The 18,545-nt window shown below is 45.8% G+C and overlaps 1 protein-coding gene across 7 annotated transcripts in view; it reads right to left on the minus strand.

Moving 5' to 3' along the window:
* Positions 1-18,545, minus strand: part of LOC112059792 (carbohydrate sulfotransferase 9-like) — a 99,557-nt gene that overhangs the window by 34,138 nt on the left and 46,874 nt on the right. Inside the window, exon 2 of one of the 7 annotated variants that reach the window (XM_065593095.1) lies at positions 10,123-10,198. The exons of 4 other annotated variants lie outside the window; for them this stretch is intronic. The gene's annotated coding sequence lies outside the window, so the exon portion shown is untranslated. Of the gene's footprint in view, positions 1-806; positions 872-2,928; positions 3,009-10,122; positions 10,199-18,545 lie in introns of those variants that run through there. 2 more of the 7 variants (XM_065593093.1, XM_065593098.1) reach the window with 2 other exon arrangements.

Below are 18,545 nucleotides of genomic sequence, written 5' to 3' on the forward strand. Positions count from 1 at the left end.
TCAGTCTCAGGAACAGCACCCAGCATGGAGCAATTCCATATACTCTTGGCTTGCTGAGCCATAGAGAGAACAATAAGATCTAGCCACAGTCAATGGCCTAGAGAACAGAAGTGCTTGTATCTTAGTTCCTGGCAACTGTACCTTCATAGCCTTGACATTCTAATTTGCCAAACTTCCTATACTGTTAATCTGTGAGGGTGAAAAGAGTCAACAACTTTAATCCTAAATAAATACAAAGATTCCCCTAGGCAAACTTCCATGTCACACAGGGAATTCAACAAAGTATACTACCAATACTAGGCGGAGGTGACACGTAACTATTGATAGTGGGGGAGACACAAATTTGAACCACTCCCTGAAAAAGAGGAAATAAAAATAAAAATAGAAATCCATGCAGAAATCAGGGGGGACGAGGGGCAGGGCACATGACCCACATGCCACCCCCTCTCCTCCAAACAGACACACACATCTGATACATAGTATTTCGTTGGACACAGAAGGGAAAACTGTAGTCTATGGTATATGTTAAAGGTATAAACTAAAAGAAAATGGCTGCACAGCAGAGCAAGGGGAAGAGCCCTCTTACAGGCTGGTAAGAGCCAAGGGACTATGATAAGTTACTAAGAAGCCTCACTGCCCTCTCCTATCAGACAACCTCAAATGGAGAAGAAGTCCCACTCTCCTAAACTGCATTAGACAGAAAATAAACAATTCAGAGAAGGGAAGACCACACCAGGGGAATGGCAAACTTCTATTTAATGCATGATATGCAAGGGGAGAGAGGAGAGCATTTGCCTTTCCCATACCTGGATGTCTGACCCAGACAAAGGTTCTTTGCCCACACACAGATGCCTTTCAGGAGGAGTGTCTGACAACCTTTGATATCAGGTCCTTCCCACCTTCCCCAACCGTGGGGAGTCAGGATCTCCAAGGAGGGGGGAATTAACCTGACAGTGGAGGGAAAAGGGGTAAAATCTGACAAGCAGGAGGCAAAGAGGGACTCGTGGCTGTGCCCATAGTGCTCTGACTGCTGGGGGTGTTGCTCCAGGTTTATTTAAAGAAAATGTCCTGTAGCAGTTCAAGCACTCACTGCCGTAGCGCCTTCTGCTGGTCCTCCGGGAATTAGCTCAATTCCAGCCTTGGAGCGCCTCCTGTTGGCCGGTGTCTCTCCTGACTCAGGCCCCCGTGTCCCTCACGGACTCTGGTGCCCTTTACCTTAGGGTTCTGCCCACCACAGTACCCCCACACTCTGGGTCTCCCCTCCCAGGGGAACGCCCAACCCCTATGCCCACCTTGCCTCAGTGCTACTGCCAGTCATCATCTAGCCCCCTTTCTCTGGGGCAGACTGCAGTCTGTAATGGCCATTCATCGTTGGCAAGGGGGTTGGACCAGCTGCCTCTGCCTATCCGCAGGCTGCACCTCTGCAGCCCCAGTACCTGCTTGGGCCTTAAACAAGCAGGAGGCAAAAAGGGATTACTGGCTATGCACACAGTGCTCTGACTGCTGGGGGTGTTGCTCCACGTTTATTTGGAGAAAATGTCCCTAGGAATTTTTTTAAACACTGGTAAATAGGACAACAGTTTCTCATCTGTCCTGCTACTTCATCCACTTCCTCCCTTTTCTATTACCATTGCCGATGCTCGCCTTTTCCTAGGCTCACGAACTCCATTTCAGTTCTGACTCCTTCGCCCACATCCTGTTTTTAAGGTAATAAGGCTGAATCACTTAGACATGCTAGTAAAAGACTGCACCTTGTTTAATGTTATGGGCTACTCTCCACCAACTAAATCTCCACTCTCATTTACTCCTACTCTGCCCAAGAAACCAACACTCTTCCCAAACTTCCCTCTCTATAACACCCTTCCTCACCTCTCACCTGTAGCTTTACACCATCTCTAATGCTACCTCTCATTCTTGGAACATTCCCCCCATTACTTCTTAGCTATTCTATTTTTAAAAACCCATTTCTTCCATAGATTTTCCCTACCCTGATCACTTCATCTGCCTCTGCACTTCCAACTCCTTAATGGTCTCCCCCATGTTTTGCTTTGTCTCAGTTCAAGTGTAAACTCTTCAGGGCAGTGAAATTGATATACACCATGATTTGTAAAATGCCATATGCATTTATCATGCTACATGGATAATTAACAATAAAACCCTACAGTCATTACTGGTAGGGCCCAGAGTCAAATCAAAGACCTAGAGAACAGACCTTTTTAGCGACCCATGCCATCCTAACCCTGATGTTTTCATTTCTTGGTTTAAACTCTCATACCATCCAATTATGAGAGCAAAAAGAATGAACAATCACCCCCGCCCCCACAAACACACCTCCTCATTACACAGTGACAGAGATGACGCATAACCCTTGGTAGTGGAGGGGCACAATTTAAACATGCACTCACATATTTTGAACCCACTTCCCACAAAAAAAGAGAAAAAAATGTATAAACCCTGGCAGAAATCTGGAGGAGGGTCACATGACCCCCCACGTGTTCTCCCCCACATCACTTCTCCAAAATCAATTCCTAAGAGGAAGTTTATGAACAGTATCATATATTTCTGCAGAGAAAGAGAGAGAGACCAGCCTTTAGCTTTTTAAAGGTACAAACTAAAAGAAGAACAGGAGTACTTGTGGCACCTTAGAGACTAACAAATTTATTTGAACATAAGCTTTCCGTACAGCACAGCAGTGTAAGGAGCCTTTTGACACACTGGTAGGAGCCATGGGGTCACAAGAGTTTACTAAGAAGCCTGCTGTGCTCTCCTATCAGACAATCTCAGATGGAGAAGTACCTCTCCCCTAAACGGTATTAGCCAGAAAACAAACAATTCAGTGACGGAAAGAACATGCCAGGGAAAAGTGCACCTCCGTTTTATGGACTGGTGTGCAAAGGAGAGAGAGGTGAGCGTTTGCCTTTACCCTACCTGGATGTCTGGCCCATGCAAAGCTTCTCTGTCTGTGCACACCTTTTCAGGAGGGCTCATTTCTCTTTTCTGTTTTATTACATGCAGTTTAAATAATGAAAGGTGTGGGTGTGTAGTTGCTGGTGAGTATTTGCTTCAGGTTGGGGGGTTGTCTGTAAGCGAGGACTGGCCTGCTAAAACCTCTCCAGCGCATTATCCACGATCTACAACCTATCTTGGAAAATGATCCCTCACTCTCACAGACCTTGGGAGGCAGGCCAGTCCTCGCTTACAGACAACCCCCCAACCTGAAGCAAATACTCACCAGCAACTACATCCCACACCACAGAAACACCAACCCAGGAACCAATCCCTGTAGCAAACCTCGTTGCCTACTCTGTCCCCATATCTACTCTGGCAACACCATCAGAGGACCCAACCACATCAGCCACACCATCAAGGGCTCATTCACCTGCACATACACTAATGTTATATATGCCATCATGTGCCAGCAATGCCCCTCTACCATGTACATTGGCCAAACCGGACAGTCCCTCCGCAAAAGAATAAATGGACACAAATCGGACATCAGGAATGGTAACATACATAAGCCAGTAAGTGAACACTTCAATCTCCCTGGTCATTCTATTACAGATTTAAAAGTCACTATCATTGAACAAAAAAACTTCAGAAACAGACTTCAAAGAGAAACAGCAGAACTAAAATTCATTTGCAAATTCAACACCATTAATCTGGGCTTGAATAGGGACTGGGAGTGGCTGGCTCATTACAGAAGCAGCTTTTCCTCTCCTGGAATTGACACCTTCTCATCTATTATTGGGAGTGGACTACATCCACCCTGATTGAATTGGCCCTGTCAACACTGGTTCTCCATTTGCAAAGTAACTCCCTGCTCTCCATGTGTCAGTATATAATGCCTGCATCTGTAACTTTCACTCTATGCATCTGAAAAAGTGAGGTTTTTACCCACAAAAGCTTATGCCCAAATAAATCTGTTAGTCTTTAAGGTGCCATCAGACTCCCCACTATTTTCAGACCACTTTAAGCACTGCCTCCATTTACCATTCCCATCACACACACCTCTGGATCTCACATTCTTGAGTGTGAAATGTAATTACCTATATCAACTTAGTTTGTATAATCAGAAATATCAGTGATCATAAAATTATCCAGGCTACAGTATTTGACCATGCTGGCCTCCTACTGCAGTGAATTCCCCTGGGGAACTTTGAGGTAAGACTTCTTTTTATGTGTTCCAAATGTCCTAACGTTTACTTTCATCAAATTCCACATTACCTATGGTATTATGGCCATAAGAAAAAAGAAAGGACTGATCCATTTTCAGTATATCCGTCATACCTTTGTGCGCCTCAGTTAAATCTTTCTCTATATCTTGTGTTCTTATACCACACCCATCACTGTGGTATCTTGAGTGTTTCACACTGTTCTAAGGTGTACTCATAAAGATATAGTTATCTTTTTTCTTATCTACCATCTGGCCTTTTGTTTTGGCTTCGTGCATTTTTTATGGGCAGACTGTTTAAAGAAATAGGTTTTATATTTTGCTTTGAAGCTTCAAAAATTCATGGTCAGTCTGATCTCTTCCACAACTGAGTTACAAATTCATGGGCCAGCTGCCCAGATAGCTCTGTGGCCTGCTCAAAGAGTGTCACTTACAGATGATTGGGGGGACGGGGGGAGAGGAGGAAATTTGCAAAACTTTTTTTTTTAATTTGCCTTTTATTTTGAAATTCAAATTGTATTAAATGGCATACTGTACTTTGAAAGCTCTATCATTAGTCAAAAATGGGGTTAGTAAATCACTAAACTTTTACTGACATTTTTTCAAATTTTACAAATTAAATTTCTTCAGAGTTTCAAAATTGAAAAATTTCAACTGGCTCTGTTTTCATTTTTGGTGTTGACAGTTCATTGTTCCAGGGCATCACAACTGTCATGACCATGCAGAATGAGATGTTTCCCCGGGTAACTTGGGCCAGACCCCTGAAGAGTTTTGGAGATGAAGGCCAAAACTTTGACTATGACCTAGAAATTCCATTGTGAGCCAGTGAGGACAGCAGAGCACTGGAATGATGTACTCAGTGTGGTCTATGTTGCTAAATAGAGAGGTTGCTGTGTTCTGGACCAATTGTATCTTTTATAAGGACGTGTTTTCATCCCTAGATACAGAAAGCTACAGTCAACTATGGAGGTCACAAATGCATGGATCATCTTGGCTAAGTCTGAACCTGACAGAAAAGGAACAAAATCTTCTTGCCAGCAATAAGGCTATTTCCTTAGCTGTGGCGAGATCCTCCAGTTCTTCTTTCTAACTAAATAATCTTAGCCCTGGTCTACACTGGGGTGGGGGTGGGGGGGGTTTCGACCTAAGATACACAACTTAAGTCAGCATATCTTAGGTTGACTTACCTGGCCATGAGGACGGTGGCGAGTCGACCGCTGCCGCTCCCCTGTCGACTCCGCTTCCACCTCTCACGAGCTGGAGTTCCGGAGTCGACAGGGAGCGCGTTCAGGGATCGATTTAGCCGCGTCTAGACGAGACGCGATAAATCGATCCCCGATAGATCGACCTCTACCCGCCGATCCGGCAGGTAGTGAAGACCTGCCCATAGGCTTTTGGGCTATATAAGTCCTGCCATATTTCTAACTTTTTCACATTCCCAAGGCCTTTTCAGTCTCCATTCTATCATAACTATACTGAGGTGGTGAAAACTGGATGCTGTAGTGCAGGGGTCTTAACTCAATTTACCTTAGGGCGAGTGCCAGTCCTCAAATCCTCCCAGCAGGCCAATAACGTCACTGAAGATGGTGTTCAGAAAAGAAAACATTTATATTGTATTTTTTATTTTGAATTTCTTAGAAATAATAAAACTGTCATACAACTTTATACAATTCTTCGCCTGCCAGAGAGTTTTTAGTGTTTGCCAGATACCTGGCAACGCTTCAGTTCTGTCAGTTTGTTGATGTTTGGCCTCAGTGACTGAGCAGTTGAAACCTTCGGGATTGCAGCAAGGTGTGCATCAGAGTTGTGTTTGGTATTTTGACTTGTTTATATTCATTGTGGAAAAAAGTAACGCTGCCTCCATGGCTGACTCTGCCCGGTGACTAGTGATGGTATCTCTGTCCCTCTCCCCCAGCCAACAGGATCTGCGGGGGCAGCACCTACAGCAGACAGTGCCAGCAGCGTGTCTGCCTGCATCTCTCCTCCGGTGGCCGCAGTGGGGAGTAGGATGACCAGATGTCCCGATATTTAACCTTTTGTCCCGCATCCCGATTAATGTACCATCGGGATGCATTTGACCCAATATTCAGGTAAGGAGGCAAGCGGGAGGGAGGCACTGACCCCGTGGGTGCTATGGGGCTGGAGCACCCACAGGGAAAAATTACAGCCAAGCTCCCCCCTCCTCACCTCCTTCTCCCCCTCTCCCCCCAGCGTGCCACATCCCCACTCCTCCCCCTCTCCAGCACTTCCCACTGCCTAACAGCTGTTTGGCGGCACTTAGCACTTTCCAGGAGGGACGGGGAGCGGGTACACAGCAGGCTCAGGGGAGGAAGCGGAGAAGAGGCAGGGCAGGGGTGGGGACTTGGGGGAAGGGGGTGGAATGGGGGCAGGGTGAGGGCAGTGCAGGAGCAGGAAGAGGCAGGGGGTGAGTGAGCACCCTCCTGGCAGAGGGGAAGTCAGTGCCGTAGGGGTGAGTGGCGGGAGGGGGGATGAAGAGGCGAGCGGCGGGCGGGCGGGCGAGTGGGCAGGGAGGCGAGCGGTGGGTGGAGGACTGAGGAGGGATGCGGCAGGCCGGGGGATGAGGAAGGGCTGAGCGGGGAGGGAGCAGGACCTGGGGCAGAGTGGGGGTGGAGACTGGGAGGAGCGGGGGTGGACTGTGGGTGGGGCTGATGGCACCCCAATGTGTCCTGATATTTTAGTGTGGTGATCTAATCACCGTAGTGGGGAGGTTCTCAGGCTGCAGATGGCCCACGGGCCGGGACTTTGAGACCCCTGCTTTAATGCTACCAGGACTTACCTGTGTTTCATATAATGCCATCTCCTGTATTTTCTGTCTCTTTTTTATTATACAAAAGCATAGGGTGACCAGATGTCCTGATTTTATAGGGACAGTCCCGATTTTTGGGTCTTTTTCTTATATAGGCTCCTATTGCCCTCCACCCCTGTCCTGATTTTTCACATTTGCTGTCTGGTCACCCTACAAAAGCATCACTCTTTTTTTCAGCTGCTGCTTTATACTGGGCAGACATCTTTACTGAGCTGTTCAAGATGACTTTCCGCTCAAAGGATACTGAAAATCCAGAAGCATTGAGCATATGAGTTCATTACTTTTGTGAGAGATACACATTATCTTCCACCACATCTAGTCTTTCTCCCAGTATGAGAACTAGTTTGTCCCTATTCTCTGCTCCTAGGGCACCAAACTGGCATAAGTTCCCTTGTGCACATTTCAGTTCTTAGGCAAAGCTGGTTTCATATCAACATTAAGAGATTTTTCCATTTGGAAAGTTTGAAAAATAATCCAAGCAATTTGCTTTCAGTTAAGGGGCTCTGAAAATCATAGAATCATAGACTTTAAGGTCAGAAGGGACGATTATGATCATCTAGTCTGACCTCCTGCACAATGCAGGCCACAGAATCTCACCCACCCACTCCTGTATCAAATCTGTGTCTGAGCCATTGAAGTCCTCAAATCATGGTTTAAAGACTTCAAGGTGCAGAGAATCTTCCAGCAAGTGACCCCTGCCCCACGCTGCAGAAGAAGGCAAAAAAAACCCAGGGCTTCTGCCAATCTGCCCTGGAGGAAAATTCCTTCCCAACCACAAATATGGCGATCAGCTAAACCCTGAGCATGTGAGCAAGACTCATTAGCCAGACACCCAGGAAAGAATTCTCTGTAGTAACTCACATCCCCCCCATCTAACATCCCATCACAAGCCATTGGGCATATTTACCACTAGTAGTCAAAGACGAACTAATTGCCAAAATTAGGCTATCCCATTATACCATCCCCTCCATAAATTTATCAAGCTTAGTCTTGAAGCCAGATATGTCTTTTGCCCCCACAACTCCCCTTGGAAGACTGTTCCAGAACTTCACTCCTCTGATGGTTAGAAACCTTTGTCTAATTTCAAGTCTAAACTTCCTGATAGCCAGTTTATATCCATTAGTTCTTGTATCCACATTGTTACTAAGCTTAAATAATTCCTCTCCCTCCCTAGTATTTATTCCTCTGATATATTTATAGAGAGCAATCATATCTCCCCTCAGCCTTCTTTTGATTAGGCTAAACAAGTTAGTATTTTGTGTGCTGTACAAAGTATTCTCAGTTTGTTTTGTGCATTGGTCTATTAAAACGTGCTTTAAGAGACAGCCTTTCCTATCCATCTACACAGCTAAAACCCTAATCCAGGCTCTCATCATCTTGCACCTCAATTACTGCATCTTCCTTTTCTCTGGCCTTGACAAATGCAATATTGCTCCACAAACATCCGTTCAAATACCATTTTCCTAGCACGTTGCTGGGACCATGGGACCCCACTCTTTATATCCCCCTGCAGACACCCCCTTTTCCATCACATCAAACATAAGCTACTTGGCATCACTGTCAGGGCCCTTTGTAGTCAGCCCCCTACTTTACTTATTATCTCCCAGCTCCAGTCAGTATGGTGCCAGCCTCCATTACCTACTTGTTAAATTTCAAACAAGCACCTTTGTGCTTTCTCCCATGTTACCCCACATGCCTGGGAGGCGCACTCCATAAACATCTGCAAAGTTACCTCATTGTCCTCCCTTCAAATCCCTTCTAGAAACTCCTTTTCTGTGATGCCTATAAAAACCTTGACAACAGTTAGGCTGCTGGTGTGCTGACACCACTGTCGATCAAGCAGACCAAGATTTATCATTGTTTCCTTGTACCCCCCACAGTGTGTCTATCACCCCCTGTTGTCTCTTCTCTTATACTTAGGTTGTAAAGCTCCGTGGGGCAGGAATCAGCTTTCTGTGTTTCTACAGTGTCTAGCACATTGGGGTCCTGGTCCATGACTAAGGCTCCTAGATGCCATGGTAACAAATAACAATAATATCACTTCAAATGTTATAATATATGCATCTTGGAGCTCTTTGGGCCCAATGCTACCACCCTTGTTCACAATAATTAGCACCTCACACAGAGATTTCAAGTGGACTACTTGTGGAGCAGGATGTTTCTCAGCATGAGCAAGGGTGGTAGAACCTGACCCTTAATATTCCAGATAGACACTGCTAAACATCTAGGATAAATAAATTATATGGATTAGAGAAATTTACAGTTCAGGGGGATGTGTCAGAACAAGTCTAAATACTATTTGTTCTTCAACTTGCCCTTACAGTACATGTGTAATCAAGACAGGAGTGAAAAATGCCATTCTTAGATCAGATAGGATTCTGGGAGAGGAGAATATAAAAGACCTTTTCTGGAACATTCAGGGCTAAATTTTAAAATGTATATCCTGCAGGCATAACTGCAGGGCATACCCTGATATATATGCCTGCAATTCTGAGTATGTCATCTATTGCAGGCACAAAGTATGGCTTTAGATGTCTACCTGGTCTGTAGGCTCAGTCAGTCTGTCAGGTAAACAAAGAAAAACTATCATTTGCACCAGCAATTAATTGTGCTTCTGATTTTACACCTGCAGTTCATCATAGATGCAAAATTTGAATGCAGAAGTTGAATTGTAGTGATGGTCATAAAAATGAATATGCGTGTCTCCTGTTAGCACTGCAGAGCAAAACAGTTATAAGGTCCTGGATTCTATCACTCCCTGGTGTTAGTATCATATCTCTCACCTTTCCACAGCATCAGAAATTATAAATCTGCAGCACAGACACAATTATTCAAATCAGGACACCCAGCAACAGAGAACTGTGTCAGGAAATCTACCCCAAAAAGGGAAACAATCAAAGTATTCCATTGAGATTTCTACCACTCCCATCGCTCACCCCAACGTTATTAGCCTATAGGAAAGTCCAATTTAAAATTTTTACAAAAGAACCAGTTAGGGACAATGAACATCTTACTGTGACCAGAGATTTCGCCTCAGTTGCCCGAAATGTCTTACAACACTTTAAATTGGAAATCTGCAGAAAAACCTCAGGGTTTAAATTTGGAAAAAGTATAAACTGCTTACCTGGACATAAAATGAGTGGTGATAGTATCAGGAACCTTTTAAATGCTCAGAACAGTAATTAGTTTTAGGAATAAATCTGTAATTAAATAAAAATTAAGAATAGTTTAAATTAGAAAATCTAGTAATGACAGCTATAGGGTCCTGGTTGGGGCATGAGGGAGATGCCCTGGTTGGAACAGTACTGTCTTTTCTCTTCCCCTCAGCCCTTCGGAGCAGGCACAAGGTCAGGGGAGAAGAAGGGGGACAGATACAGGAGAGGACAGGCACAAGGGGGAGGAACACAGGCACTAGAGGGTAGCTATGAGAGGAATTTGGAGGACAGGGATAGATGATGGAAGGATTTGAGAGGGAGAAGAGATGGGGCAAGAGGTGGTTTAGGGGAGAGAGAATGGCGGCTTGGAGGATACTGAGGTGAGTTTGGGAGAAGGAAGAGGGGAGACTAGGAGAAGGAGAGTTTTGGAGGAGGTGAAAGGTGACTTGGGGGAGAGGGAGGAGACCCTGGAAGATTTTGTGGGAAGCAGCAGAGACTAGGTCCCGCTGTACACTACAAATTTACATCGGTATAACTATGTCACTCAGGGGTGTGAAAAATCCACCCCCAGGAGCGACACAGTTATACCAACCTAGCGCCCCATGTGGACAGCCCTATGTCAATGGGAGAAGCTGTCCCACACTAGGTCTAAGGGTATGTCTACACTACGAAATTAGGTCGAATTTATAGAAGCCGGTTTTATAGAAATCGGTTTTATAGAGTCGTTTGTGTGTGTCCCCACATAAAATGCTCTAAGTTCATTAAGTCGGCGGACCGCATCCACAGTACCGAGGCTAGCGTCGACTTCCGGAGTGTTGCACTGTGGGTAGCTATCTCACAGTTCCCGCAGTCTCCGCCGCTCATTGGAATTCTGGGTTGAGATCCCAATGCCTGATGATGCAAAAATAGTGTCGCAGGGGGTTCTGGGTACATGTCGTCAGGCCCCTCCCCCTCCGTCAGAGCAACGGTAGACAATCGATTTGTGCCTTTTTACCTGGGTTACCTGTCAGACAACATACCACGGCAAGCATGGAGCCCGCTCAGCTCAGCTCACCATCACCATATGTCATCTGGGTGCTGGCAGATGTGGTACTGCATTGCTACACAGCTGCAGCTAATTGCCTTTTGGCAGTAGATGGTGCAGTATGACTGATAGCCGTCATCGGCTATCTGGGTGCTGGCAGACGTGGGACTGCATTGCTACACAGAGGCACCTGGGCAGACATGTTTTGTCTCCTGGAGACTCAGTCCTGCCGGCAGTCCTATTAAACTGTCTTGACGATGATGGCTAGCAATCATAATACAGCATCTTCTGTCAAGCACCCAGAAGATGCTGATGGCTATCAGTCATGCTGCACCGTCTGCTGCCAGCCTAAGATGTAAAAGATAGATGGACCAGATTTGTTCTGTATTCATTTGCTTCCCCCTCCCTCCGTGAAATCAATGGCCTGCTAAACCCAGGGTTTTGCGTTCAATCTTGGGGGGGGGGGAGGGCATTCTGTGTGACAGTTGTTTGTGTTTCTCCCTGATGCACAGCCACCTTTGTTGATTTTAATTCCCTGTAAACCATGTCATCATTCGCCCTTCCCTCCCTCCATCAGACAATAGTTTCGCACCTTTTTTCATCCCAGACGCCATAGCACTGGGATCATGGAGCCCGCTCAGATCACCGCGGCAATTATGAGCACTATGAACACCACGCGCATTGTCCTGGAGTATATGCAGAGCCAGAACATGCCAAAGCAAAACCAGGCAAGGAGGCGATTGCAGCGCGGCGACAAGAGTGATGAGGAAATTGACATGGACATAGACCTCTCACAAAGTACAGGCCCCAGCAATGTGCAAATCATGGTGTTACTGGGGGAGGTTCATGGTGTGGAACGCCGATTCTGGGCCTGGGAAACAAGCACAGACTGGTGGGACCGCATCGTGTTGCAGGTGTGGGACGATTCCCAGTGGCTGCGAAACTTTCACATGTGTAAGGGCACTTTCATGGAACGTTGTGACTTGCTTTCCCCTGCCCTGAAGCGCCAGAATACCAGGGTGAGAGCAGCCCTCACAGTTGAGAAGCGAGTGGCGATAGCCCTGTGGAAGCTTGCAACGCCAGACAGCTACCGGTCAGTTCGGAATCAATTTGGAGTGGGCAAATCTACTATGGGGGCTGCTGTGATCCAAGTAGCCAACGCAATCAAAGACCTGCTGATATCAAGGGTAGTGACTCTGGGAAAGGTGCAGGTCATAGTGGATGGCTTTGCTGCAATGGGATTCCCAAACTGTGGTGGGGCGATAGACGGAACCCATATCTCTATCTTGGCACCGGAGCACCAAGCCACCGAGTACATAAACCTCAAGGGGTACTTTTCAATGCTGCTGCAAGCCCTGGTGGATCACAAGGGATGTTTCACTAACATCAACATGGGATGGCCGGGAAAGGTACATGATGCTCGCGTCTTCAGGAACACTACTCTGTTTAAACGGCTGCAGCAAGGGACTTTCGTCCCAGACCAGAAAATAACCATTGGAGATGTTGAAATGCCTATAGTTATCCTTGGGGACCCAGCCTACTCCTTAATGCCATGGCTCATGAAGCCGTACACAGGCAGCCTGGACAGTAGTCAGGACCTATTCAACTATAGACTGAGCATCCGTTGGGTTGGCCATTTTAAAATGGGTTTTCAATGTAAAAGGAGGGGCTGCGGTTTCCGGGTTAACATGCAGCACAAACCCAAGTAAACCCCCCCCCCCCACACACACACACACGATTCTCTGGGATGATCACTTCACCCCTCCCCCCACCGCGTGGTTAACAGCGGGGAACATTTCTGTTCAGAAGAGCAGGAACGGGCACCTCTGAATGTCCCCTTAATAAAATCACCCCATTTCAACCAGGTGACCGTGAAGGATATCACTTTCCTGAGGATAACAAAGAGAGATAAGGAATGGATGTTGTCTGCATGCCAGCAAACACCGGGACCATACGCTGCCATGCTTTGTTATGCAATGATTCCAGATTACGTGCTACTGGCCTGGCATGGTAAAGTGTCCTACCATGGCGGACGGGATAAGGCAGCCCTCCCCAGAAACCTTTTGCAAAGGCTTTGGGAGTACATGAAGGCGAGCTTTCTGGAGATGTCCCTGGAGGATTTCCACTCCATCCCCATACATGTTACCAGACTTTTCCAGTAGCTGTACTGGCCACGATTGCCAGGGCAAATTAATCATTAATCATTAAACACGCTTGATTTTAAACCATGTGTAATATTTACAAAGGTACACTCACCAGAGGTCCCTTGTGTGCCCTCAGGGTCTGGGAGCACACCTTGGGTGAGTTCGGGGGTTACCGGTTCCAGGTCCAGGGTGATAAACATATCCTGGCTGTTGGGGAAACCGGTTTCTCCGCTTCCTTGCTGTGAGCTATCTTCATTGTCTTCATCATCATCTTCCTCGTACCCCGAACCCGCTTCCCTGTTGTGTGATTCTCCATTGATGGAGTCAAAGCACATGGTTGGGGTAGTGGTGGCTGCACCCCCTAGCATGGCATGCAGCTCCGCATAGAAGCGGCATGTTTGCGGCTCTGCCCCAGACCTTCTGTTTGCCTCTCTGACTTTCTGGTAGGCTTGCCTTAGCTCCTTAATTTTCACGCGGCACTGCTGTGCGTCCCTGTTATGGCCTCTGTCCTTCATGGCCTTTGAGACTTTTTCTAATATTTTGCCATTTCGTTTACTGCTACGGAGTTCAGCTAGCACTGATTTGTCTCCCCATATGGCGAGCAGATCCTGTACCTCCCGTTCAGTCCATGCTGGAGCTCTTTTGCGATCCTGGCACTCCATCATGGTTACCTGTGCTGATGAGCTCTGCGTGGTCACCTGTGCTCTCCACGCTGGGCAAACAGGAAATGAAATTCAAAAGTTCACGGGGCTTTTCCTGTCTACCTGGTCAGTGCATCTGAGTTGAGAGTGCTGTCCAGAGCAGTCACAATGAAGCACTGTGGGGTAGCTCCCGGAGGCCATTAACGTCGAATTCCAACCACACTATCCCCAAATCCGACCCGCAAAGGCTGATTTCAGCGCTAATCCCCTCGTCGGAGGTGGAGTAAAGAAACCGGTTTAAAGGGCCCTTTAAGTCGAAAAAAAGGGCTTCGTCGTGTGGACGTGTCCAGGCTTAATTCGATTTAACGCTGCTAAATTTGACCTAAACTCGTAGCGTAGACCAGGCCTAAGGCTTAGCCCCTGCACTTCCTCATCAGTGATTTCAGCTCTACTAATCCCTGAACAAAACCAAGGGTTCTCAATACAGTCCAATCAGCTCTGTCTTTAAACATTAGAGAAGGGAGAGGAGGGGCAGGTGAGGGGAGGGTCAAATGGTGTCCAGGGTTCTTTAAACAGAGTCCACACCACCAGGTAACAACACCAGTCTCCATCCTCTCTCATTTTCACTGGGACTTGGCATCTCATCCCCCTGCTTAGAAAGTGAGGTTCAGTTTAGGGTGACACTTTCTACCAGCCAGCTCTTTTACAATTATTGGATACAAATTATCTGTACCTGTTGATCAAATATTGTCTAACTTTAGAAGCTGCTGTTTTACATCCTCCTTAGTTATTATTGGAATGGAAAGTGTTTCATCATTAATCATCATTATCCAATATGAATCCTCATCTGACTTTTTTCTAAATAGAGAACAAAAATATAGACTGAACACTTGTACTTTTCCTTCATTATTATTGACAATTCTATCATTTCCATCTAGTAATGGACCATTGTTAGGATTCCTTATGTTCCTTATATACTTAAAAGCTCCATTTTATTGTTCCTAACTCTGGTGGTAATAGATTTCTCCTTGTGTCCTTCCCTTTATCAATTTTCTGCAATTCCTAACCCTAATTTATATTAATTGCTATCAATTTCCCCTTTATTCCATTTTTTATAGCTGCTTTCACATCCCCTCTAAACCACAACTGATCTGAATTATCAGTGCAGATGCTAAAAGAAGGGCTGTGTGATTCCTGACCCATAGAGGGAAAAATCTACCCAAAATGTTGCACAGGCCCAGGAGGAGGGCTGTGGGAACCCTGAATCAAGGGGAACAAGAGCTGGAATTGAGGGCTTAAGGAATGTTGACATGCTGTAAGAGACTTAATAAATGAGGCCTCACAAAAGGGAAATTTTCGTTTAGTGTATTCTTGACTGGGAATAAGTGTACAAGAGTCAAGAGGGAACTGAGGGCAGTGCACCATAGGGCCATGTCATGCCACAAGAGGGTACCCTGGTATGGCTCCCTGTGGCACCTGCACTAATGCAAAACTTTACATGTAACCTCAGCTACATAGGTGCACTGGCTCTATGTATCTGATCTGTTACGTGTTCATGGGGAATACATGAGGTCAGATTTAAGGTTTTGTGTGACAATGAGAGAGAAAGAGGCTTGTCCTTGAAGATCTCGGAGGAGCAGAGATTGCAGCCTTGCTCAGCAGACAGCTTCTCCTGCTTGTAAACCTGCTAGGGTTTGCTGGCAGGGAGAGAAAGTCTAATGAAACTAAAGAGGCTTGTCAGCCCAGCACAGCTGGCAGGAATAAGAAGCTGCTTCTGCAAACTAAAGGAAATATCTGGGGGACATTTTGGAGAGAGGAACTTATGGAAGGCAATGGATATGGGAGCAAGATGGCCCCCACCACGCTGATCTGTGTGGAGAATATGTGGGGAATGAGGTTATTGGAAGGGTGGGTGAGACAACACACAAGACAGAATGATGGACATGGGGAATAGTAGCAATATGGAAGATCTAAATGGGGGACAGATATATCTCCCCATTAATGCCACTCAGTAATGGCCCTCTCCTATATTTCCATGCTGTCTCTCTCGGGTCATGCTTCATTTCAATACTCATGAGCCTTCAGTGGCTCATCAGACTATCACTTTCCAGCCTGGGAACCATCCAGGGTGGGTCACCAGCCAGGAAAGTTGTTTGAGGAAAAGGGTGGAGAGCTTCACTCTTCAGACGAACTTGAGGGGCAACCCTACACACCCTGCTCCCGCCTAAAAGGACCAACATTTGAGGGGAGAGGAGGGAACTGTAACTTATTCCTGTAGGTCATTAGCAATTGGAAGGAGCTAATGGAGCTGGCGAGCTACATTGGCTAACTCTTGACATAGCTCCTGCAAGTTTGATTAACTAAGGAACAGCTTTAAAAACATGAATTATATAAATGTGTCACTGGCATGCAGAGAGGGGGCAGTTTGGGTTTTCTCGGGGCTGTGGTCAAATACTGCTTCCCATTTTTAATTTTTTAGAAAAAGCAAATATGCTGAGTGAGTTTAAGGTCCCATCAAAGGCAAATACTTGACACAACTTTGACTCTGGTGCCATTTCCTGAATTTGCTGTGAGCTCAGTTTTCTGAAATACTCCATTGTGATAGCAGTACTAGTCCATTTCTCGGAGTCATACCTCTTAAAGCTAGGAGAATACAGACCTTCTGGGGCTCAAATACTCTTGAGAACATGTTCAACACCTTCCTGCAGGATCTCACATTTCCTCATGATGTCATAGTGAATGTCGCAATGCACACAGAGTAGAAAAATCCCAATGAATGTCCAAATATTCTGGCTGGTGGTGGTGATTATTGTTGGATTGTTTTTATGTTTTAGGTTTTTTTAGAATAAAGTTAACAACTTCCTGGTCACTTCTCTAGGAGAGAGGACTTGTTTGGAGTTTTCATTCTGGATCAGACCATGGGCCAGATTCTGGCTCCAGCTATGGCAGTGCAAATAGTCTCCGAAGCTGCTACACACTTTTTAGCTGAACATTCCCATGACCAGGATGGGGGGAACCCAAACTGGCACAATGCCAACTTTCCTGCATCTACACCAACTCCTTCCAACACCCACAAGGGTAGGGGACTTGACGGGGTATGGTGAGAGCACTTCTGTACTCTTGCAATTTTCAGATGTATATGTAGTAATGATTCTGTTTGGTGCCCTGCACCTTTACATGTGAGATGACTGCCTGCCTGCTAGAGGATTCCCATTGGAGGCTCCTGAATGGTTAGGGACACACACTACTTTATATTTTTTTATTAATTGAAAATCAAAATAATCTAGACTAAAAGTGGATGCTCTGAAACATCTGTAGATGGAAAGGCCACATTCCCCATCCCTTTCCCCCATCATACCAAGGATCTCTGTGAATTTCACATACATTCAAGGCAATCAGAACAGCAGACTGAAAAATCTCATAGAGGTGGAACATTTGTTACATTGATTCAGTAGACAAGTTGTGACTCGACCTGCCTTGGATAGCTCACAATGAAAATGCCAAGTCAGGGCAGGCTTCAAAAAGAAGAGCAGATTTTCCCAAAACTGGTGGTTAACACTATAGTTAGATTCATGAACCAGTCACAAACTGTGCTCCTGATCCCTCACAGTGGTTATCAAGAAGCTAGAAAAAAGAACGAACATAGCCCCCTTTATTGCATTCCAGTCTCTGGCTCCCAATCAGCAAATAGGTCCAGAAAAGTGAAAAGTTACTTAAAACTCTATTCGTTATACAAAATGTTCTTCTGATCCCCAAAGGGCCAGCAACATTACCAGATCAATACTAGTTTGGATATTACCCAAAATACCATGCTGCCAGACAATCATGTAGTATCTAAAACCAAAGGTTTATTAGAAAAGAAAAGAACAGGAAGAGAGTTATTAGATGGTCAAAGCAATCAGATACATACATATCATAGAATCATAGAATATCAGGGTTGGAAGGGACCTCAGGAGGTCATCTAGTCCAACCCCCTGCTCAAAGCAGGACCAATTCCCAACTAAATCATCCCAGCCAGGGCCTTAAAAACCTCTAAGGAAGGACATTCCACCACCATTAGGTAACCCATTCCAGTGCTTCACTACCCTCCTAGTGAAAAAGTTTTTCCTAATATCCAACCTAAACCTCCCCCACTCCAACTTGAGACCATTACTCCTTGTTCTGTCAGTGGGTAACACTGAAAACAGTCTAGATCCATCCTCTTTGGAACTCCCTTTCAGGTAGTTGAAAGCAGCTATCAAATCCCCCATCATTCTTCTCTTCTGCAGACTAAACAATCCCAGTTCCCTCAGGCTCTCCTCATAAATCATGTGCTCCAGCCCCTTAATCATTTTTGTTGCCCTCCACTGGACTCTTTCCAATTTTTCCACATCCTTCTTGTAGTGTGGGGCCCAAAACTGGATGCAGTACTCCAGATTAGGCCTCACCAATGTCAAATAGAGGGGAATGATCACGTCCCTCAATCTGCTGGCAATGCCCCTACTTATACAGCCCAAAATGCTGTATATTCATACATCCGGTTCTTAGCAGCATTGGTTGGTTTGCTGACTTGTAAAGTCCCTCTGGAACACATCCAAAGCTTG

Source organism: Chrysemys picta, chromosome 4 (assembly GCF_011386835.1).
Source record: "Chrysemys picta bellii isolate R12L10 chromosome 4, ASM1138683v2, whole genome shotgun sequence".
Classification (NCBI taxonomy): Eukaryota; Metazoa; Chordata; order Testudines; family Emydidae; genus Chrysemys; species Chrysemys picta.